Source organism: Lithobates pipiens, unplaced genomic scaffold (genome assembly GCF_037356315.1).
Source record: "Lithobates pipiens isolate NorthernLeopardFrog02 unplaced genomic scaffold, aLitPip1_a1.2 Scaffold_22, whole genome shotgun sequence".
Taxonomy (NCBI): domain Eukaryota; kingdom Metazoa; phylum Chordata; class Amphibia; order Anura; family Ranidae; genus Lithobates; species Lithobates pipiens.
Window position 1 is genome coordinate 199,574,067 of NW_027507784.1, and position 23,966 is coordinate 199,598,032.

Sequence of the window (23,966 nt, forward strand, 5' to 3'; positions counted from 1 at the left end):
TACCATTAAGAATCGTTACCCCCTGCCATTGGTACCCGAACTTTTTCAGAGACTAGGTTCTGCTAAGATATTCTCCAAGCTGGATCTTCGGGGTGCCTACAACCTCGTCCGCATTCGGAGGGGTGACGAGTGGAAGACTGCCTGCCGTACCCGCTTTGGGCACTTCGAATATCTTGTGATGCCGTTTGGGTTGTGTAATGCCCCAGCCACATTTCAACACTTTGTCAATGATATTTTTAGAGACTACCTTGACCTATTTGTAATTATTTATCTTGATGACATCCTGATTTTTTCCCCCACTTTAGCCGACCACTGAGAACACGTCAAGAAGGTCCTGGCTCGTCTCCGTCTTCACGGCCTGTATGCTAAACCCGAAAAATGTGTCTTCGAACGACAGAGCATTCAGTTTCTCGGTCTGGTCATTTCCGTAAAAGGGGTCGAGATGGATCCCCAGAAGGTCTCTGCGATCCAGGACTGGCCTGCCCCTTCCGATAAAAAGGGGGTTCAGCGGTTTGTGGGGTTCGCTAATTTTTATCGGAAATTTATTAAGGGATTCTCTTCTATCATTTCTCCCATCACCGGATTGATCAAACAGGGTCAGAAGTTCCGATGGACCCCTGAGGCGCAAGAGGCCTTCAAGATCCTGAAGGATTTGTTTGTATCGGCTTCCGTCCTAAAGCATCCCGATTCCGCTTTGCCATACATCCTTGAAGTGGATGCTTCAGAAATAGCAGTTGGGGTAATACTTTCCCAGAGGCAGGGGCCCAAGTCTTTGCTACACCCGGTCGCCTTCTTCTCCCGCAAACTGTCTGAGGCGGAAAAGAACTACGACGTCGGTGATCGCGAGTTACTGGCAATAAAGGCAGCACTCGAGGAATGGTGCTATCTTCTTGAGGGTGCCACCCACCCGATCCTGGTTTATACAGACTATAAGAACTTGGAGTATCTTAAGACAGCAAAGAGATTGAAACCACGTCAGGCCAGGTGGGCACTCTTCTTCTCCCGGTTTTCATTCCATATTACCTACCGTCCAGGATCCAAGAATACCAAGCCCGACGCCCTGTCTCGCATGTACAGTCAACCAGAGAGTCTTCCGTCCACGGATACCATCCTATCCACGGGGAACTTTCTTCTGCTCCAGGGGGATTTAGTGTCTCAAGTTAAGCAGGCTTCCATAGGCACAACACCTCCATCCGGCATCCCATTGTCATCCAGTAATGACCTTCTTTGGCATGAGGACAAGATCTTTGTTCCCCAGGAAGTACGGACTCTGGTTCTGGCCTCCTGTCACGACCATCCGTTGGCCTGGATACCCCATTTTGGGGTATTCAAGACCTTGGAGTTACTCCGACGTACATTCTGGTGGCCACGAATGAAAAGCGACTGCAAGAAATATGTAGAGGCTTGTGTCACCTGCACCTGTAGCAAGGGCAGTAAGTCAAGAGCCTGGGGTCTGCTGAAGCCACTGCCTGTTCCTGACAGACCATGGAGGATGATCTCCATGGATTTCATCGTCGAGCTACCCCCTTCGGAGAACTATTTAACGATTTTTGTCATAGTAGATAGGCTCACCAAGATGGCCCACTTCCTGCCTATGAAAGGCACCCCCTCAGCCACAGAGACAGCCAAGACCTTCATTAAGGAGATTGTAAGACTCCATGGCATCCCCGCCAACATCACATCTGATAGGGGGCTGCAGTTCACTTCAAGGTTCTGGAGAGCACTCTGCGGAGCTCTGAAAATTGAACTTTGCCTGTCCTCAGCATACCATCCTCAGACCAACGGCCAGACCGAAAAGGACGAACCAGACGCTGGAGCAGTATCTACGCTGCTTCTCGTTATTCTCTCAAGACGACTGGGTCTCGCTTCTGCCCTTGGCTGAGTTCGCCTACAATAATACAGTTCACTCTGCCACCAAGCAATCCCCATTCTTTGCGAACTTTGGCTTCCACCCACTATTTCTGTCTGGCAATCTCCCCGAGTGTTCGGTACCAGCGGTGCAGGAGAACTTTAACTTCTTTGAAGTAAATAACAAGCTTCTGCAAGAAACCCTGACCAAGTCACAGGAGTACAACAAAGAAGTGTTTGACAGAAAGAGAAGGGGGGAACTGGATCTCAAGGTTGGGGATCAGGTCTGGTTGTCCACCTTGAATCTTAAACTGTCCTGCCCCTCCAAGAAGTTGGGCCCGAAATTTGTGGGTCCCTTTCCGATCATGAGGAAATTGAATAATGTGGCATTCAAGCTAAAGCTTCCAGAATCTTTCCGGATTCGCCCAGTTTTCCACGCATCACTACTCAAGCCTGCAGTTCCGGATCCTTTTGCTGACAGAATTACCAGTCCTCCAGAACCCGTGATGGTCGATGGGGAGATCGAATTCGAGGTTGAATCCATACTAGACTGCAGGAAGAGACGGAACCAGATTCAATTCTTAGTTAAGTGGAAGGGGTACGGACCTGAGGAGAACTCCTGGGAGCCGGAATCCAACATCCACGCGAAGAGACTAATCCGCGCCTTTAAGAATTCCCACCCGGGTAAGATGGCACAATTGGGCACTCGGAGGCTGCCCCTTGGGGGGGGGGGCAATGTCACGACCGTCCTGGCGTTCCGGTCGCACACGGGAGATCTACCCGCAGAAGCCTGTTGTCGAGAACCTGTCGTTCCCCTTGTTAACGCGAACGGACGCACGCGGGTGCGCGTTGGCACGAACGAGCGCACGCGTGTGCGCGGGGTCACGAACGGGCGCACGGCCACTCGCGGGGGCATGCTGACTCGTCGTGCGACCGTTTTGGCGCCCTAAAGGCTTCTTAAGGACTCTGCTTCCGTTCCCCTCTTGCTGTCCAGTCTACAGCGTGTTCGGAGATTCTGCTACCTGCTATCTGTTACCTGTTGCCTTGATTCCTGTGACCCGGCTTGTTCTTGACCACGATTCGTTGCTGCCTGCCACCGACTACCTGCCTGTCTGACCACGTCTCTGCCTCTTCCCTTGTACTGTTGTTGACTGCCTGCTGCCGACCCGGCCCGTACCCGACTCTGCTGTTCCTGCCAATCCGCTCGGATCTCCTGTGCCTGCTGTCTCCGCTGACGATCGTCTGCCTTGCCAGTCCATCCACTTGTGCCTGCTGCCACCTGCCGATTGTCATCAGCCGTATCTACCTGCTGTCTGTGTTGCTGCTGACTATCCGGGCCTGCCTCTACTTGCCAGGCACTTATGCCCTCTGAACTTTTGAATCCCTGTTACCACCTCCAGGGGTTCTCGAGCCAGGGGATACGAGAGGCCGCTCCCTGCACTCCGGGCTCGCCTATTAGGTACGTGACACTTACCCAGCCATACTTGGCCATACTCAGCAATACCCAGCCGTACCCCGCCATACCCAGCCATACTCAGCCATACACAGCTGTACTCAGCCGTACCCAGCCATACCCAGCAGTACTCAGCCATACTCATTCATGCTCAGTCATCCCATCCATACTCAGCCATCCCCATTCATTCTCATCCATGCCACATCAGTTCTCATCCATGTCCCATCCATGCTATTACAGTGCCTCACAAAAGTGTAATAGGTAGTCAAATTAGATTTTAAACCTATGCCCCTAGAACACCTCATGGTGCTCCCTGCATGTGGGGCCTCTCTATGTGGCCAGGCTGTGGAAAAGTCTCATACATGTCATATTGCCATACTAAGTAGGAGTAGGGTTGTTTGGGTTGTCATTTTTGCTATATACATGCTATGTATAAATGGACAATTTTGTGTAAAAAAAAAATGTGTTTTAATTTTCTATCCACATTTTCCAAAAACTTGTAGAAAAAAATTACATGTTCAAAAGACTCATTATGCCTCATTGATTATATGTTGGGGTGTTTTCTTTCCAAAATTTTTGGGGCATTTCCATTGCCCTGGTGCCCCAGGGCCTTCAAAAGTGCAAGAGGTAGTCAAGAAACGATATGTGTAATTTATGCTCCTAGAATGCCTGATGGTGCTCCCTGCATGTTGGGCCTCTGTATGTGGCCACGCTATGTAAAGGTCTTGCATATGTAGTATCACCATACTCAGCATACTCAGCAGGAATAGTAGAATGTGTTTTGGGGTGTAATTTGTGCTATACATATGCTGTGTGAGAAATAACCTGCTAATACAAGTTTGTGAAAAAAATGAAAAAAATCTTGATTTTGCAAAGAATTCTGGGAAACAATTACAACTTCAAAAAAACTCACCATGCCTCTTGCTAAATACCTTGGAATGTCTACTTTGCAAAAAGGGGTCATTTGAGGGGTATTTGTACTTTCCTGGCTTGTTAGGTCTCAGGAAATGAGATAGGCTGTCGGTACATCAGGTGTGATCAATTTTCAGAGATTGGCACCATAGCTTGTGGACTCTATAACTTTCACAAAGACCAAACAATATACACTAATTTGGATTATTTTTACCAAAGATATGTAGCAGTATACATTTTGGCCAACATTTAGAAAGAGAAATTACTAATTTGCAAATTTTTATAACAGAAACGAAGAAAAAAGCATTTGTTTACAGAATTTTCAGTCTTTTTTTCTTTTATAGCACAAAAAATAAAAGAACCAGCAGTGATTAAATACCACCAAAAGAAAGTTTATTTGTGTGAAAAAAGGACCAAAAATATGTACAGCGTTGCATGACTGATTAATAGTCATTCAAAATGTGAGAGCACACTGGGTAAGTGGTTAAATCAATAAATTGACATTTATTTTAACATACTGCACTTAGTCACACCTTGTTGTTTCTTATCTTGCCTTCCAGAGTCTGCTTCAATCTTAAGTGAGCTGCCATCAGTGCTATTACCTTCATATTAATGTATGGACTTTTTGTTCTATACCAGGACTTTATTTCAGATTGATCAATTATGATCATTATTACAAATCATTGGTATTAAATCATTGGTATTGTCTGTACATTTCGTTGTTTTATCTAATTTGCTTCATTTATCTAATTTGCTTCATAACTCAGTGTTTGTACCTATCCTTGCATCATGAGCAGCAGATTGGCTAAACACCTGCTCATGTTGTAGTTTAAATAACTCCTTTCTTATTTGCCCTTTCTGTTATTTCTCATATACACTTGCACACAGAGAGATATACCTTTTGTCTATGTATAAAATGGATATTATCCATCAACTGAAGGATTCCAAATACAGTACATTAGATGGATTATATACTATTTTCCCTCCAAACAATTTCCCCCAGACTTTACAGTCCTGCCACTGGCCAGGCGCTAAATGTGGGGATACATTCAAAAGAATGAGACACATAGAAGAACTTTTCATTTCAGCCAACCAACAGTGGTGGTATGGTTTCTTTCTAAAACACAATTTTCGGTCCAAAATCTCACCATGGGGGCTCCATATACTTAAAGGGGTTGTAAAGGTTCGTGGTTTATCACCTTAATGCATCCTATGCATTAAGGTGAAAAAACACCTGTCAGTGAACGGCCCACGGCCCCTTCCGTTTTACTTACCTGAACCCTCAAACTTGTCCCACAGGGATGTGCTGTCTCTCTGCTAGCGAGTTCTTGGCTGTTGATTAGATATATTAATAGCAGCGAAGCCATTGGCTCCCACTGCTGTCAATCAAATCCAAGGACGCGGTAGCCGGGGAGTGGGGCAGAGTCCTGCATTCGGTGTCTATGGGCGCCGAATGCTGGACTCGGGAGCATGACCGCAAGGTAACCCCCCAGGAGAGTGCTTCTCCCAGGGGGTTATCTGATGCGGGGAGGAGTCGCGAGAGCCACAGAGGGACCCCAGAAGACGAGGATTGAGGCCACTCTGTGCAAAACGAGCTGCACAGTGGAGGTAAATATGATATGTTTGTTGTTTTAAAAAAAAATAATTACCTTTAAGGAATGCTCCTTTTTGGATGCAGACCTCCACTCAGAGTGGGAGGGTGATGTGGATTTCTTCACCCAGAAATGGATAAAAATTTTAACCACCCAAAAAATCGAGAGTAACATTAATATATTATGTTACACTCACCCCCACTTACCTTAGAGTGGCTCAAAACATTAAAACTACACACTAAAAAAAAGAAAGGACTAAATGATTAAAATAAAATTGGGAAAGTTCAAAAGAGATCTAGATGACTATAATTTCAAAAAAGTATTTAATTGGAAAATAAAGACACCACCATCGCCCCCCCCCCACCCCCCACCTTTAATGCCACTAGGTCCAAATCACAATAATTCCAAGTCTGACAATCTCCATCCACTCCCTAAGAGAGTTATCCCTAAATACACCACTACTATCCCTGCCAGTCGATTAACACCTTATCCCAACTCATAACATAGAACCCACAGCTCCTGATTCTCCTCTCTCTATGGTTACCCTATCTGTTTCCAATACTTCTACTCTGTACTAATCAGTCCGTATTTGCCACTACTTCAGATTCTGGCTTATTGGCAACTATGGTTGGTGAACTGATCAATCCAGTTAGTATCCGTGATCCTTCAGAAGTTACTTTATCCATACCCTTACCATATCAGCAGGTGGATCACCTACCAAGTATACCACCAGTCATTTTTAAAGTTTCACTAACATTGACGGTCACTTTTTTAGTCCAGACACCCCGATCCAGCCCAACCTAAAAAAAAAAAAAAAACACAAAGAAGAGGCGGGAGAGGGGGAAGACACAAGTCCAGACACACTACCTCAGGACAAATTACGGAAACTGTTAAAATATAAAATTTGTCCACCCAGAAACTGAATGAACAGGAAACATCATTACGGCCTCAATTTTTTCCCCTACCACCACTCCTAAGTCCTTTACAATGTTCAAGGAACTTAACAAATTTGTTTGCAATTTGACCCTAAGGAGATATTATAACATGAAGGCACAAAAGGTTTGTATAATTGAGGCAGATTCTTCTGCCGATAGTCATTCCATAATTAATACTTGCACTGATCAACAAGCCATAAAAGACCTTTGTGAACTATGGAAAGCACATGAGGATAATTAAATAATTGCCTGGTCCCAACACTGTCACTCACCTCCACCCATTGCACACACCAACTTTAGACCGAAATCTAATTTTAATCCAACACAATCCAAGGGCTCTTACCTGGAAACTTTTTACCAGGTAGTGTTTAAAGAGCTTACCGATCAATGCAAATTAGAATCTACTAGGCCCCACCATTCCACAAACAATTAAAAGGCACAAGAAAATACAGCATTAAAATCCTTGAGTCAGAATCACAATATAATCATAAAACCCGCTGACAAGGGGGGTGGTACTGTGATACAAGACAAACCAGACTACATAAGAGAAGAAGTTCACCTCCTCTCGGATTCCAGTACCTATGAGAGATTGAAAACTGATCCCCTACCTAAATTCACCATAGAATCCAATCAGATAGTGACCAATACTCAGAGGGTATATTATCCAAAACAGAGGCAGCCTTTTTTTGTAAACCACTTTTTTGGGTTCCATATTTCTACCACTTACTGAAAATTCATAAAAGGGCTGATAATCCACTAGGGCACCCTACAGCTGCTTCCATGGATAACATAACCTCTAGTTATTCTCCATATATATAGATCATTTTCTCCAACCACTGGCCCAGGCTCTTTCCTCCTATATTAGAGCTGGCACACACCTAATAGAATATTACATCCAGAGTCCTCCTATCAGTGGATCTCCTTGGACATCTGCTCCTTGTACACATCTATACCCCATGCAGTTGGTCTACAGGCTGTGGTACATTTTCTGAAGCAGGGATCCCCCCTCAACACACAACAAATAGACTTCATCCTTCTAGCCACACGTTTTTGTCTAGAACACAACTATTTCTTGTTTGAGGGGGACTACTAGCTTCAGAAATAAAGCACAGCAATGGGGGCCAATTTTGCCACAAGTTATGCTAATATGACCATGGGGCTGTGGGAGACCAGGTGTATCTGGGCTGATAACTTCTACGGAAGGTACATCAATGATATCCTTATCATCTGGGATGGCCCCGTCAGCTCAGGTACAGATTTTGTTGCTTACAGTAATGCTAATAATTTTGGTCTCACCTTCTCCTTAGTAGTTGACCCCATATCCATGTTTTCTAGACTTAGAGCTCTTCCATATTGATCAGTTGATAACAATTAAATTACACCAAACCTCCAGCCAGAAATTAATTTTTACAATATACTAGCTGCCATCATCCCAGATGGGTTCAAAACATTCTGAAGAGTAAATTCCACTGTCTGAGATGAAATTGCACTAGATTGGATGATTACAAATCACAGAGCCTTCTTCTAAAGACTAAATTCCTTGACAAAGGTTATCCCCTTGATCTTGTGGATGAGGCATGCTCTGCGTATTACACAGAGAACATGCCTGTTAGGGATGGGTGAATAGTTTGGCCCGAGCATAAGTTTGGGCTGAACTTTCGCTGTTTGGGCGTTCAACAAACACCTGAACAAACGGGTCATTCAACTGTTTGTTCGCCCCCCAAACCAACCAGAATGCATTGCAGTGCAGAACAGTGCAATGGATGCTCTGATTGGCTGAAGCAGGGAAAGCTTCAGCCAGTCAGGGCACAGAGCACTGTCAAAGTCATGATTGGACATTGTCATCCAATCATGGCTCATTCCCGCCCCACACCATATCATTCTGTGTGCATTACTGTGAGTTTAATGCCATATAGTTTTGCGTGCATTACTGCCAGTTTAACACCATATAGTTCTGTGTGCGTTACTGCCAGTTTAACACCATTTACTTCTGTGTGTGTTACTGCCAGTTTAACACCATATAGTTCTGCATGCGTTACTGCCAGCTTAACGACATATAGTTTTGCGTGCGTTACTGCCAGTTTAACGCCATTTACCTCTGTGTGCGTTACTGCCAGTTTAACGCCATATTGTTTTGTGTGTGTTACTGCCAGTTTAATGCCATATAGTTCTGTGTCCGTTACTGCCAGTTTAATGCCATTTAGTTCTGTGTGTTACTGCTAGTTTAACGCCATAAAGTTTTGCGTGCGTTACTGCCAGTTTAATGCCATATAGTTCTGTGTGTTATGGCCAGTTTAACACCATGTCATTTTGTGTGCATTATGCCGCGTACACACGATCAGACTTTCCGGCAGACTTGGTCTGGTGGACCAGAGCCCGTCGAACAATTCGATCGTGTGTGAGCTCCAGGGGACTTTTTGTTCCCAAAAGTCCAGAAGACCTAGAAATAAGACTGACTTCAAATTTGCCCGCCGGACTCGGCTTTTAGCGGACAATCCATTCGTCTGTATGCTAGTCCGACCGCCTAAAACCGACGCTAGGGCAGCTATTGGCTACTGGCTATGAACTTCCTTATTCTATGTCATCACGTTTGAATCCATTGGACTTTTGGAGTGATTGTGTGTGGCCCAGTCTGTTGGTTTGAAAGTCTGGTGGACCTCAGCTGCAAAGTCCGTCAGAGTCTGTCAAAGTCCGGTCATGTGTACGCGACACCGCCAGTTTAAGGCCATATAGTTTTGCATGCGTTACTACCAGTTTAACGCCATATAGTTCTGTGTGTGTTACTGCCAGTTTAACGCCATATAGTTCTGTGTGTCACTGTACGTTTGGCGCATTATATTGCAGTATATTATAGTGTATCCGTGGCGTGTGTTTGTGTAGTGTGGCAGAAAAATGAGAAATAATTCAACACCCAGTTGGTATCTCTCCCTCAGCACTCATGGAAAGTTGTTATTTTAAAATAACAAAAGCAGCTACTATGATAATAAAACACTGAAGCAGAAATATGTCACAGCAACAAATACCATAACATTAGCAGTGCTAAAATAATCCAAACATTTTAGGATTTGTTAAAAGTTCACTAAAATAGTTAAATAAGTATGAAGTCCACTTTATATATAAAATAAGGCAGATGTAAATGTAGGATTGTTCATCACAGAAAAAATGTTGCAGATAATAATTCAAAACAATTGCCTCCTCCACACTGCACGTGTCACAATCCCCCTGGGAAATACACTTACCAGATAATACTGCGTTATACGCCTATCTGTCAATGGATGATGTCTGCTCACCTTATACACTCCGTTAGAAGATACTGGGTTATACACTTGACTTGTAATAGGTGTTGTCAGCTCTCTGCGTGTAATCCATCTAGATGTTTGCTCCTCACAATCAGAGAACAAAGCTACACATAGTGTAATCCAGTACTAAAAGGTATTTATTATAGGTTTCCTTAAGATTGCACTCTTACGATGTAATTCAAAATAAAAGAGCATGTAACAACAATGTATCACAAGTCGATATCTCCTGACTACCTCTCTCACCACTCCTGGGGTGTTCCTGGGCAAGACAAGCAGGAAAGCCGATGATGTAGGTTGCTGCAAGGTCAAGGGCTTGAGCAAGAGTAGAGAGCAGCCACCCTATTCCATCACATTCTGCAGCTGTTATGTTCCGTCCTACTCCCCAAAGTTAAGTTGTCTGGGCCTTTTTTAGTACATCTGTAGCAGATTGTACTGTTGTTATCTGAAAACTGTGTCTCAGGCACATCAAAAGTGGTAAAAACACCAACCATTTGGGTACCACATGCTTAATAAAGGCATTTAACGTCCAACCACTCAGCCCGTTGGCAAGAGAAACTAAAAGTCACACAAAAGGGGCTCAAATTTGTCCCTCCTCCTCCTCCTTACCCACTTCAGTCTGCCCCTGTGATACCGAGTCATTACCTTTCAGCAGCCTCCACTGGCAGGGATCATGGTATAGCACAGGGTGTCCCAGGTCCTAGCAGCACATCTGCCAGCAGCATATCATCAGCTGTAGACTGTAGCTGGCAAAAATGCCCCATCTGCTGCAGTGGAACAAAAATACAGTCCCTGCCACCCACATGCCCAGCATCTGAATGCAAGCTTGTCAAAGCTGTTGACTCTCCAACTTCTGCCTTTCAGCTTGGTGGATTCTACTCCCTTCTGTGAATTTGCACAATGTGCTGTACCACAATGGCAGGTTCCCAGTCGCTACTACTTTTCACATAAGGCCGTTCCATTTCTACCATCACGTGGAAGGGAATGTTCTGGTATCATTGGGCAAGGCAGTCAGCCATAAAATTCGCCTTACTGCTGACACGTGGTCCAGCAAGCATGGTCAGGGCCGATATATTTTGATCACTACACACTGGGTAACGCTGCCTGCAACTCAAAAGGATGTAGGACAGGGATCAGTACTGCAGCTTGTTGTGCCCCCACATCTCTATAAAGCTGGTGGTGGGGATGCCAGACCTATGAATTTTACCCCCTCCTCCTCCTCTACCACCTCCATGTCCCCCTGGAGAATTTCCCTATGAACATCAGGTACCCCCTAAGCATTCAAAGGGCTATTCCCAGAGTCAGGCTAAAAGGTTCCATGCAGTGCTTCAGCTGGTGTGTTTATAGGACAGGAACCACACCGGAGCAGAGATTCTTGCAGCTCTGCAGGGACAGGCCCAGAGGTGGTTCACACCATGTCAGCTGGAGCCAGGAATGGTGGTTTCAGATAATGGCTCAAACATCCTGTCCACCCTTAGCCCCCGTACACACGGTCGGAGATTTTGCCAACCAAATCCGTCGGATTTTGTCCTTCGGATTTAGTCCGACGGATTGTGTCCGAAACTGTTGCATACACACGGTCGGGTCAAGTTGTCTGATTTAGCGGTTGCCAAGAACGCGATGACGTAAGCCGTGTACGACGGGACTAGAAAAAGGAAGTTCAGCTCCACGTCTGGCACCCTTTGGGCTCCTTCTGCTGATCTTGTGTCTATCGCGTGTTAGTAGAAGTTTGGTGAGAGACGATTCGCGCTTTTCAGATTTGTGATTCAGATCGCTACAGCTCTTCAGTTTGTGCTTGTCGGTGCGTATCTGATAATCAGTGCGTGCAGTCAGTAAGTATTTGTTGATCATTGTGGACTATATCTTGGTATAGTACGCTTTGAAAGGCAGTTCTTATTGTCTGCTTGCTTCTGCTATTCAGGTCGTTCTTTCAGGCTTTGCTGTTTATCTGTGCTTTCTGGTGTCCATTCTGACCAGCCGACCGTTTTCAAACCATGTTTCCTCTACGTACTCATCGTAGAGTTTCTGCTGTGCAGGGGCTTCGTGTTGGGGTTGTTACTTTGACACAAGCCTGGTCCATAAAACAGGGAGGGGAGGCGTTTGTGGACCAAGAATTGGTTGCGCCAGCGTGACCAGTTCTCGCACATGCCTTTGCTCTGTGAGATCCAGGAGAATAATCCTGATGATTTCAGGAATTATCTCCGGATGACGGACCCTGTTTTTCACCGTCTGCTGGCTTTGGACCCCTTATATCACCAGGCAGGATACCTGCATGCGGCAAGCCATCACTCCGGAGCAGAGGCTCATCGCCACGTTGCGCTACTTGGCGACAGGGAGAAGCCTTCAGGACCTCAAGTTCTCTACAGGCATCTCCCCCCAGGCTCTGGGGATCAATATTCAATATGCAATATGCAATATGCTCTAATTTGTATGCTGTGCCCCTTTGTCCTCAGGCATATTTGCCTCACTAACTTCCCCACCATGCTCTTCTTGGCCCATAAAACTAGAGTCTAGTCACTTAACAATGTCTTTTGCCAGCTCCATAGTATTGCTTTACCCTAAACACCCCCTAAAATGTCTACAAATGTGATGTGTGTGCTTCAATTCATGCAGAGTGTTTTTTTTGTTTTTTTTGGGGGGGTTGTGCCAAACTCATTAGGAACCCCCTCCCCCCCAACTGCTAGCTCAGCTGATAGCAATCCTCTATCTATTGACTTTACCAAACTCAATACACACTATACATACCTTTTTGATGCTCACATTTATGGATGAATTCACCTAAGCATGCAGTGTAAGGGCCTTCCTCAATACTTTAAACGTTTTTTTTTTTTTGCTTTTAACCTATTAATTATCTGTATATGTAATATGAGAATGTCAAAAAGTGCTTACATTTTGTTTAATTTTTGTTATTCTGACACTTCTTACCTGTCCGGTGGGCTGCCAATAGTGTAACTAAGGAGGGGCTTCCCAAAGTAGCACACATTATTTAGCCATTCAGCTCTCAATCAAGTGGAGAGGGTTACCTGTCCTAAACATCCCCCCCTCATTTTTTAGCAAGGGCCCATCAGATGGGGGGATGGGGGGGGTGATGACTCTCATAAGGGGACATTAGACTTTAGGCTTTAAATACTCAGTTCCCAAAATGTTTAACTAATTTTGTCACAAAATGTTTGTGTGTAATCTGCTTGGAATGTTGATTGGTCAAATTAATAACTTGTTTCAATCCACAGTGTCCTTCAACGCCACAAAAATGGCAGACTGTGGCCTCCCACTTTGCCAGTCATTGGGACTTTCCCAATTGTGGAGGAGCAATAGATGGGAAGCACGTCCGCATCATCCCACCACCCAACTCGGGGTCATACTATTTTACCTATAAGGGGTTTCATAGTATCGTGATGTTGGCGGTGGTGTCTACGACATATGAGTTTTTGTATGTGGACGTGGGGCAAAATGGACGGATGTCGGATGGTGGAGTATTCTCATGGACGGAGTTCTACTGGCGTCTCCAGAGTGGCAGTCTGGGCTTGCCACCCCCAGAGGAGAATCAGGAAGGACTCCCGTTCGTCTTCGTCGCGGATGAGGCGTTTGCCCTGGGGAACCATCTGATGCGTTCTTTCCCCATGAGGACCCTCACCCCAGAGCAGAGGATTTTTAATTTCCGCCTGTACAGAGCCCGAAGAGTGGTGAAGAACACTTTTGGTATACTGGCCAGCCGGTTCCGCCTTTTTCTTACGCATATTCACATGGCAGAATACAAACTGAATCACATAGTGCTGACGTGCTGTGTTCTTCACAATTATTTGAAAAAAGTTTCTGCGAACTATGCGGTCTCAGTTGGCCAACAAGAAGCAGACTTGATGGACAATGCAGATAACCTCACGGGCCTTCAACATGCTCATCCTGGCTTGCCCCCCCAAAGCGCCCGTGGTTAGAACACAATACATGGACTACTTTGTGGGTAGGGGGGCCATTGATATGCCAGACAATGTCTGAGCAGCATTTTAAAAATAAATTTTGATCTGAAACTCCTTCATTTACTGCTTGGCTTGGTTTTATGTGTCTCATAGGTATAATTAGGTTTGATCAAGTTGTGCCTTTTTCACCAACAGTGCAAACATAAGTTCAGAGCGAGAGAGGGGACAGTCTCTTCTTCAGATAATCTTATTATGTTGTGGGTCTGCTACACACACACCTTCTTTTTTGGTAACTAATGTATGTAGTGCATTACTGACCCAAATCGTGCTCATTTTCAGCACCATGGCAGGAAAATAGCATGATTGTCAAAATTTACACATCACTGTGGGTGTTTTTTTTTAGTAAAGGCACATCCACTATGCACTACAAGTGCACTGCAAAAGTACACGTGAAACTGCCCTGGGAGTGCCCTGGGAGTGCAAAATGGAGTTGCCTTTATTAAATCAGCACAAACTTAAATTGTACTCCAAATACATTTTTGTTGGCATGAAAAAAAAAGCCACACATTGTTGCTAATTGAACTGTTTAATCCAACCACATTCACATGTGCGTTTTGAAAAGGTTTTTACAACCAACCAAGAAATTGTGTGTTTCCAAAACTTAGTTTATTAAAAATTTGGTTTAATTGTTGTTTTTGTGTAAACAGGCATGTATCTACTAACTGTAAAATACAGAACACAGGAACTTACAAAGTTCAACTTTGAAAAGTGAAGACAATATCAGACATGAGTATGTACAAACTGGTCTGATCTTGCCTTCATCACATGGGGTGTCACCCCTGAAAAATCCAAATTTTGAAGATGCACACAGTGTGTCAACATGTGCTATCTCCCATCATGGGGGATCAATGTACATGCTTTGGGGCTGCAACCCCTTCATCTCAGACACTAAACACAAAACACATACATTGATCCCCCATGATGGGAGATAATGCATGTTTACACACTCTGTGCATCTTCCAAATGTCGAATTTGGACAATTACAACATTTTGTTAGTAAAATTCCAAAAATAAGACCCTATCTAGTTTGGGGTGTTCCACACTCTCCCCAAAACATTAATGATGTTTTTCAAATTTCAATTAACATCATTGATGTTTTGCAGGATATGTTCCCAATCCCGATTGCACCCCATTATCTCCCCGATCTGGGCACTTTCACTGGTAAAATGGAAATCTTCTTCCACATCACCTACAAAACAAAACAAAACAAAAAAAACATGTAATATAAATATGGTGACATACATTGATGAGCTTACCGCAAGCTGTGTTCTCCGACACTCACCTGTTGTGGTGACAATTTGCCCAACCCGCACAATCTCTCCTTCCTCCTCCTCCTCCTCCTGCTCCACTGTTTGTGCTTTTGGAAGTTGTCCTTATTTGTGAGGGGTGGGGTCCCTGGTGTCCTCATACTTGCAGAGTCTTCTCTCCCCTATGAGATTTCAAAAAAATAAAGAATGAACACACAGAGTGAAGAATTAACAATATGAAACATTGTTTGGAAGTGTTGTTCAATTGTTTATTTTGGCCGAGCTTCAAGGTCATAACATTATTGGGGACACTCACTGTGTTCAGCTAGAATACTTACCGGAAGAACGATGTTTCCTACGAACGAATGAAACCATGAACTTGAAAGTGGCCATTTTAAAATGCACAACATGAACTCAAAGCACATGGAGCAGTATGCAAGCAATAATAATCATATGAACACACGACAACTACTTACTTTTGGCAAGAACACACTTGATCCTTATGTACTGCTCGTGCTCCCTCAGTTTCAGGTCTGACCAGCGTTTTCTCAGTTGATCCATGGATCGGTGTACCCCAAAATTAGGCAGAAGACACTTCAGAACTTTATTCATGATCTTGGCCTTTCTGATATTTGGGTTTGGGTAAGGCCCATACTTCCCATCATAGTCGGTCCTGTTCAATATGTCGACCATCTCCAACATCTCTCCAAAAGACATATTTGCGGCCTTAAATCTTGTCTTCCTGGATCGGGACGTTTCAGGCTCCGGCCTTTCCTCACCCTCCTCCTCGTTATTGTAATTATTAGCGCGCACCTGTGTTCTCTCCGCCATGTGCTCTCCCCACTGCGCTGGAAGCGAAGGAGCGGGGAATTTTCAGGAAAGAACGTCAGGGGCGGGCAGAGTTGCACGCATGCGCACTGTATATAAAACGTAACGCGCGTGTGTCGTCCGTACGATCTGTGAACAGAGGGAGAAGCTGAGGCGACGAATGCACAAACAAAGGTAAAATTTTGAACTTGGCACATCACTAGGCTACACTGCTTCTAGATTGAGGCCTGCATTAGTGGAGTTTAGCCTGACATTAGGGTTTGTCTTGTGTTGTGTCTTGCAGACATTATGGATGGGTTTAATGACTATAGCTTTTTCCCTCTGTTCATCGATAAATATCGAGACATGCCAATCCTGTGGCAAAACACGCACCCTTTGTATAGTAACAGACCAAAGAGGAAGGCAGCACTGTTGGAACTGGTTGAGTTTGTGAAGCCGGTGGTCCCCAGGGCAGATGACAAATATATCAAAAAGAAAATTGGGAACCTCAGGAGTACATATATGAAGGAGAGGAATAAGGTGCTGAAGTCCATGAAATCTGGTGCTTTAGCAGTTCCCACCCTGTGGTATTATGACAGGATGAATTTTCTGGCAGACTAGGCTGAGGCCAGAGAATCCCTCTCTACTCTTCCTTCCACGCGTCCTTCTATGCTACATTCCACACCTGATGAGTCTTCCGACGCCCAACCTGGGCCTTCCACTCAGGAAGAACTGGAGGAGCCCAGCTTGAGCCAGGTATAGTATTGTTGTACATATTTGTGGAGTCAAAATTAATGATGTTAACTTGATTTCTGATCCCTAATTGGCGAGTTTAGAAAGTGTTTCACATATCAATAGGCAGTAGTGGCCAAAACCTTTGGCACAAGAAAGAAAAATGCTGGGCTCAGAATGATAGTCTTTTCTATTGGTTAACAATTTGCAACAGTGTTGATGTGAAAATTGTGTGTGTTTGATGAACCAAAAACTCAAACTATGTCCCTTTTTCATACACAGGAAGACATCAGCCAGGAGGAGGGTGTGGAATGCAGCAGCCAGGAGGTGGCTGTGGAAAGTGGCAGCCAGGAGGAGGCGGGGGTAAGCGACAGCCAGGTGGTGGGCAGCCAAAGGAGCCTCACCGAATGCCAGGTCCCTCCCCTCCGCCTTCCACGCAGGAGGGCGAGAAAGGGGGGGAATGTTGAGGAGTCGGCCCTGAGGCTGATTGGTGAGGCTTCTGCGGCACTCCAAGCAAAACCAACCTACCAAGAGGCCTTGGCCGCCTTGGTTGTATGCAAGCTTGAGAAAATGGAGCAGGGGCAACAGATCTTGTGTGAGCAGGTTATTCTCCAAACCCTCAACACGGGTCTGTTGGGCCAAATGACACCAGAAACACACTTGTGTCATTTGGCCCATGCCCCTGCTCCTCCTCCTCATTCTGCCACACCTCCAGCACCACAGCCACAGCCTGGAAGGAAGCGTGGAAGGAAGACCAGAGTGTGATGTCCTGGGTTCAGTCTGGTGTGCCAGAAGATGCAGCCTGTTGTAGTACCACAGCCTGGGAACATAGATGTCATCTGCTGCTGTTCCGGGTTTCATGGACTTCAGGACCAGACTTCTCTCCCTCAGATATGTACTCCTCAGGCCACCAATTTTTGCGTTGAAATATTTGATGTGTGCCCTGGGGGCCAAAGGCTTCACAAATCTCCCCAGTTTCAACATTGCTGCCTCCCTCTTTATCTGTTACTGACACCAAAATAAAGGTATTTTTTGTTTGGATGAAATACTTGCGTATGTATTTTCCTTCCAAAAGGCCAGTGTATTTTTGAGCAGGCAGGTACATTTCCAAAAAACAAAGTGAAATAAATAACAAGGGGTGTTAACAGTAAACAACCTCCTGTAGCTTAAAAAAGAAAAACAAAATCTAAAAAATAGAATAATGTTGTTGTTGTAAGTTTACACAAAAAAATAAAAAAAAAATAAGGAGAAATGAGCAAAGTGTCTTTAAAGGAGATTTTTAGGGAATCCCCCCACAAAAACATCCAAAAAAGAAAAAACCTAATCTAAAATTGTGTAGATGTGACGCAAACTAAAATTGTATTGATGAAATGGTTAAAAAAGAGTAATGAAATCCGTTCGGGAGAAGTGTGTGTGACTATGAGCATCAAAAGAAGTTGGTTCTTGCAGCATTGTAAAGAACAAGAGAATGCGCTTGATTAATTTTTAACATTGCAGCGTGACGAATGTGCTATATCGCTTACGAGCAGTATTTCTACCTGAACGAGCGCTTCCGTGTCGGAATTTGAATGTGAGCATGCGTGGCACTTGGTCCGATCAAAATGCTCTACACATGATCGAATTAGGTCTGACCGGCCCAGTTGGTCGGGAAATATTTCCAACATGTTGGAAAATTGGGTCAGACGGAGATTCGGACGGAATCAGTCCGATGCATGCCACACACAGTCGGATTATCTGACGACACGGTCCGATAAGACGCATTCCGACGGATTCTCCGACCGCGTGTACGCGGCATTAGACAGGAAAGGTTGACACATGTGCCATGCCTGGCACATGTCCTCAATTTGGTGGTGCAGCGTTTCCTAAGTACGTACCCAGGGTTCCAAGATGTACTAAAGCAGGCCAGAAGAGTCTGCCGCCATTTCAGGCAGTCATACACAGCCAGTGCTCGGTTGGCTGAAATTCAGCAGGAATTCCACCTGCCCGTAAACCGCCTGATTTGTGACATGCCCACCAGGTGGAACTCAACTTTGGGAATGCCGCAGAGGCTATACATGCACCAGAGGGCCATCAATGAGTACCTGTGCCAGTACTTCACGACAACAGGCTCAGGCTGCCTCAGCTTTTTTTCCCCATGCCAATGGCAGATCATTAAGGATGAATGCACTGTATTGTCACCATTTGAGGAGGCCACAAGGATGGTGAGTAGTGACAGTGCATGCATCAGTGACACAATCTCAGTTGTGTTCCTGCTGGAGTAAACTCTGCGTGGCATTATGGCCAGGGCACTGGCGGCAGAGCAGCAGGAGGAAGAGGAGGACTTCCTTTTCTCTCAAGGCCCACCTGATCCAGACACCATCATTCCTATGTCACAGAACACACAGGAGGAAAGAGAGGAGGAAAGAGGGGAGGTAGATGAGGAGGAGGATTCTGGTACTTTCATTCGAAGAAGAAGAAAACATGCGTCAATCTGTAAGCGATAGCTTTCCAACCCCAAGACCCCTGGGAGTAGTACATGGCTGGGAGGAGGAAGTTCCAGATGCTGTCATCCTGAGTGATCCTGAGGAGTCTGCTTCTCAAGCCTCGGAAAATTTGACCCAAGAATATTTGTCATAAAGGTGAAAGATGATTACAGGTTAGCAACCGTCCTTGACCACCGTTATAAGAGGAAGGTCTCAGAACTTGTCCTGTCCCCACTGAGAGTGCTGAAGATAAAATCTCTCGAGGACACGTTAAAGAAAATTTTATTGAACATTTTTCCTGTCTCCAGTATGTTGCAGTGTGGTGGAAAATGTTGTTTTGAGTCTTCTGTTGGTCAAGAGAGGAGCATTTTTTTAGTCCTCACCATCCAGAGCTGTCAGCTTCCACATCCCATCGGCAGCATCTGCATCACATGGTGAACGATTACCTCGGGGCCAAAACAGAGATGGAGAGCTTTCCAGGTGACGATCCACTGACTTACTGGGTCATGAGAATAGACCACTGGCCAAAACTTATAGGAGGGCCCCCGGTATTAAACATACCATTGCGCCTAATGTACCAGACCCTCCAAATAAGCCCCCCACGTTTCTTGATGGGTCAGGGTTCTATTATTGTACCCGGTGCAAAGCATGCCGTACTACGACAGAATAAGAAAATTACCAAATTCAAATCGAATGTCACTCATCAGGAGTTTAACATTAAACCCTTGATCACATGTTACTACAAGTACATTACATACATCTTGGAGTGTCCTTGCTCCCTACAGTATGTAGGGAGGACCACACGGGAATTAAGGGTACGTATCAATGAACATGTGACCAACATCACAAAAGGTTTTTTGAACCATATCGTCTCCCAACATTTTCGGCTTCATCACAACAGAGACCCACGACTTTTGACGTTCTATGGTATAGATAGAGCGACTCCTAATTGGAGAGGCACAGATCTCAAGAAGGCCATCTCTCAAAATGAGACCCAATGGCTATACCGGCTCAATACGATGCAGCCCTTGGGACTCAATATAGAATTAGATCTAAATTGTTTTTTTATCACTGAGGGTATACCCCATCAGTAGACCAATGGTACCAACAGTATAGTACCATATAGTACAGTATAGTACCATGTTCTCCCTATGCTTATATTTTTCCCTGTAGGAATAACTCCCCTGGGGTGTATTAAGAATAAAAAATTAAAAAATTAAATTAAATCAGTAAAGATTAGGTGATACTGTGTTTGTTACTAGTTTTTATACATTTTTATTAATTTGCATTATTATTTATATTGTTATTATTTCTATTGCTGTTATTATTATTATTATTATCCCTTTTTTTTTTTTTTATAATTTTTGGCATCTTAGCTTTGAGGTGTTCAATCATTTCATCTGGAAAAATGTTTTTGGTATAGGTTTCATGGGCACAATTAACCCCCAAAGACCAATTTTTCATCACCTGTTTGACAGGTGCATATCATTGCAATTTTTTACAGCAAGGCAAGTTCTTGCTTACATCAGGAGTTACCTCTATAGGGTTACGATGGGAAGGCGCCACAACACCCAAAGATCAATTTTTGTGCACATGTTACATCTATTCAAAGTCAAAATGACACCAGCATGTATCCAAAAAATCTCTAATCTTGTTCCCAGTGCACTACATTCTTTTTTGGCTTTATAAATGCAATTATTGCTGCAGCAGATTCTAGATATGTTACAGATCTGCCACTTTACAGGTAGACTAAAGGGACCCCCCAGGCACTAAATTGGAAGGAATTTTTCATTTTTATGCTTTCACTTTAAAAATCAAAAAATCACTGCTCATTTAAAAATTACGTTTTTTACAATTTTATTTATTGATACATGTCCCCCAGGTCAGGACCCAGACCCCTATAACCATTGTATGACCAATTACTTGCATATAAGTCTTCAAAATTAGCACTTTTGATTTTTAAACATCAAAGTTTATTGTGAGAAAAGTATTTGCACATACATATGGAAACCATGTCAGATACAAACATATGTTGCATATATAACCATAAACATCCACAAAATACAGCAGATAAAACTATGTCATGTAAAACTGTGGGTGGAGATCTATCCAAATAATTGTACTCCCAGAGATTACAGGTATAACCTGAAACCCCTGTAGGATGGCATGATCAGCCACCGACCAATTGCAATTTCACAAACAGCAGGTGAAGAAAGGTAAAATAGAGTAGAAAGAATAAGCAGGAGTGGAAGAAGGGAAGAAGACCTGAAGTTTTTATGCCTTGTAAGGAAAAAACGTTGTGGGAGTATCAAGGTGTAGCTTGGTGAGCTCAGCCTTCAGCAAGTAGGTGCTTGCCTATGTTAGCTATTTTGGCTAGATGTCACAATGCAGGTGTGTGAACCATTAAAAAGTCATAGCGGGGCAAACAAAGAATCGATAACTGTGATAGTTATGAGCAATGATTGTCTGCGTTCATTTCATGTCTGACAGATGAGCGTGATCTCGGGAATACCGAAAGACGAACCACGGAGACCAAGTCTCATGGAAACGCTCAACCATCTCATTTAATTGAGCTATCATGTCCTCCATTTCACATATGGAGGCCACCTTAAGCAGACGGTTTTTCAACGTGGGGGGGCTTGAGTATTTCCAGAAGAGTGGAATTAAAGAGTTGGCCGCTTTAAGCAGATGCCTGGATAGAGAGTTTTTGTATTTCCTGAGGGAGAAATTTGAAATGTGAAGCAAACAACAGGCAGCATCAAGCTTGAGCTTAGTCTCCGTGATCCGTCGAATTGTCTCAATCACTCTGGTCCAGAATGATGTGATCATATCACACTGCCACCAAATATGCAGCAGAGTGCCCTTTTCTTTATGGCACCTCCAGCATAGGTCTGATGACTGAGGGTACCACTTGTGAATTTTATCTGGGGTGGCATAAAAATGGGTCATAAGTTTGTATGCAGTTTCCTGCATCCGTGTACTGAGAGGGCATTTATATGATAAGATGCAGGCTCTTTCCCACAGGTGCTCTGAGATTTGCATGTTTAGTTCTTGCGGCCATCTCTCCCTGAACCTATCCGAACCTGATATCCGAAGGCCCTGTAACCACCTATAGGAAATAGAGGTAGATTTCTGAATTTGCACCCCCTCCAAGCACACCGACTCAAACTCTGTAATGTTTTTGTGAAGTGTCCCTTACGGGTCTTGTTACTAACATAACTACGGATTTGGAAGTATGTCCACCTAGGCAGTAGAGATAGGGTGTTGTCCGCTTTAAGTTGGCTGAAATCTTTCATTTCACCATTCGCAAAACAGTGTATAGCTAACAAAGGTTTCCCTGTGTCTGCGGACTGCAGGGTATTGTTACCTACACCTGGTATGAAATCAGGATTATTCTGTAACGGGGTGAGAGGGCTTATAGGCATAGAAAATTTTGAGTGCTTAGTAAGACAATGAAATATGTTCAATGAGGTGCCAATGAGAGGATGTAATTTGACGACTTGAGGGAGTTTAGATTTTGGGATCCAGGGTGAGAATTGTAAGGGCACATCGCTTATGTCATCTTCTATAGATACCCAATCTTTTGAGGTCGAATGGCAGTGCCAGTCAATTATGCGAGCAATGTGCATAGCGTGATAGTAATCTTTGTAGTCAGATATGCCCATGCCCCCTTGATCTTTGGGTCTGGACAGCAAGATGGATCTAATGCGAGGTGCTCTATGGGCCCAGATGAATTTAGTTTGCAGCGCCTGGAGGGATCTAAAGAAGCTCATAGGAATTTTGATAGGTAGTGTGCGGAGTAGGTAGAGGACCTTTGGTAGGACGGTAATTTTACAGATAGCCGCCCTGCCAAACCAGGAAAAGTGTCTAGGGTGCCAATCATGAAGATCTTTCTCTAGTGTTTTGAGGAGGGGGGGGAAATTGTGATGAAAAATAGAAGAGATCTTGGGGGTTAACCAAACCCCGAGATATTTAATGGCTAATATTTCCCATCTAAAGGGGCTGTTGTTTTGAATGATCTTCAATCTGGGCTCAGGCAGCAAGACATTCAGGGCCTCCGATTTTGAGTAATTTATTTTGAGATTGGATAGGAATCCATAACGGGAAAACTCATGCATGAGGGAGGGGATGGAGACATGTGGGTTAGTCAAGAAAAATAAAAGATCATCCGCGTACGCGGCTACCTTAAACTCCCTTCCGGACAGCTGAAATCCTTTGATGGAGTCGTTTCTCCTTATCATTCTTATAAATGGTTCAAGTGATAAGATGAAGAGTAAGGGAGATAAAGGGCAGCCCTGTCTCGTACCATTTTTAATATGGACTTTTCTAGATAGAGTTCCATAAATTTTTAGTTTAGCGGAGGGTTTTTGATATAAAGCTTCAATCCAAGCCATCATGCGTGGACCCAGCCCCACATGTCTGCATGTCTCCAGCATGTAATCCCAGGCTATTCGATCGAAGGCTTTCTCCGCATCCGTGGACAGGAGAAAGCCCTCGATCTTTCGCTGGTGAGCCTCATGTATCAGGTCTAGGGATTTCGTAACATTATCCCGAGCTTCCCTATCAGGCATGAACCCTGCCTGATCTGGACCAATTAGATCATGCAGCATGGGTTTCAGCCGATTGGCGATGATTTTGGCCATGAGTTTGACATCCAAGTTCAACAAGGAAATCGGCCTATAGCTGGAGCAATGCAGAGGATCTTTGC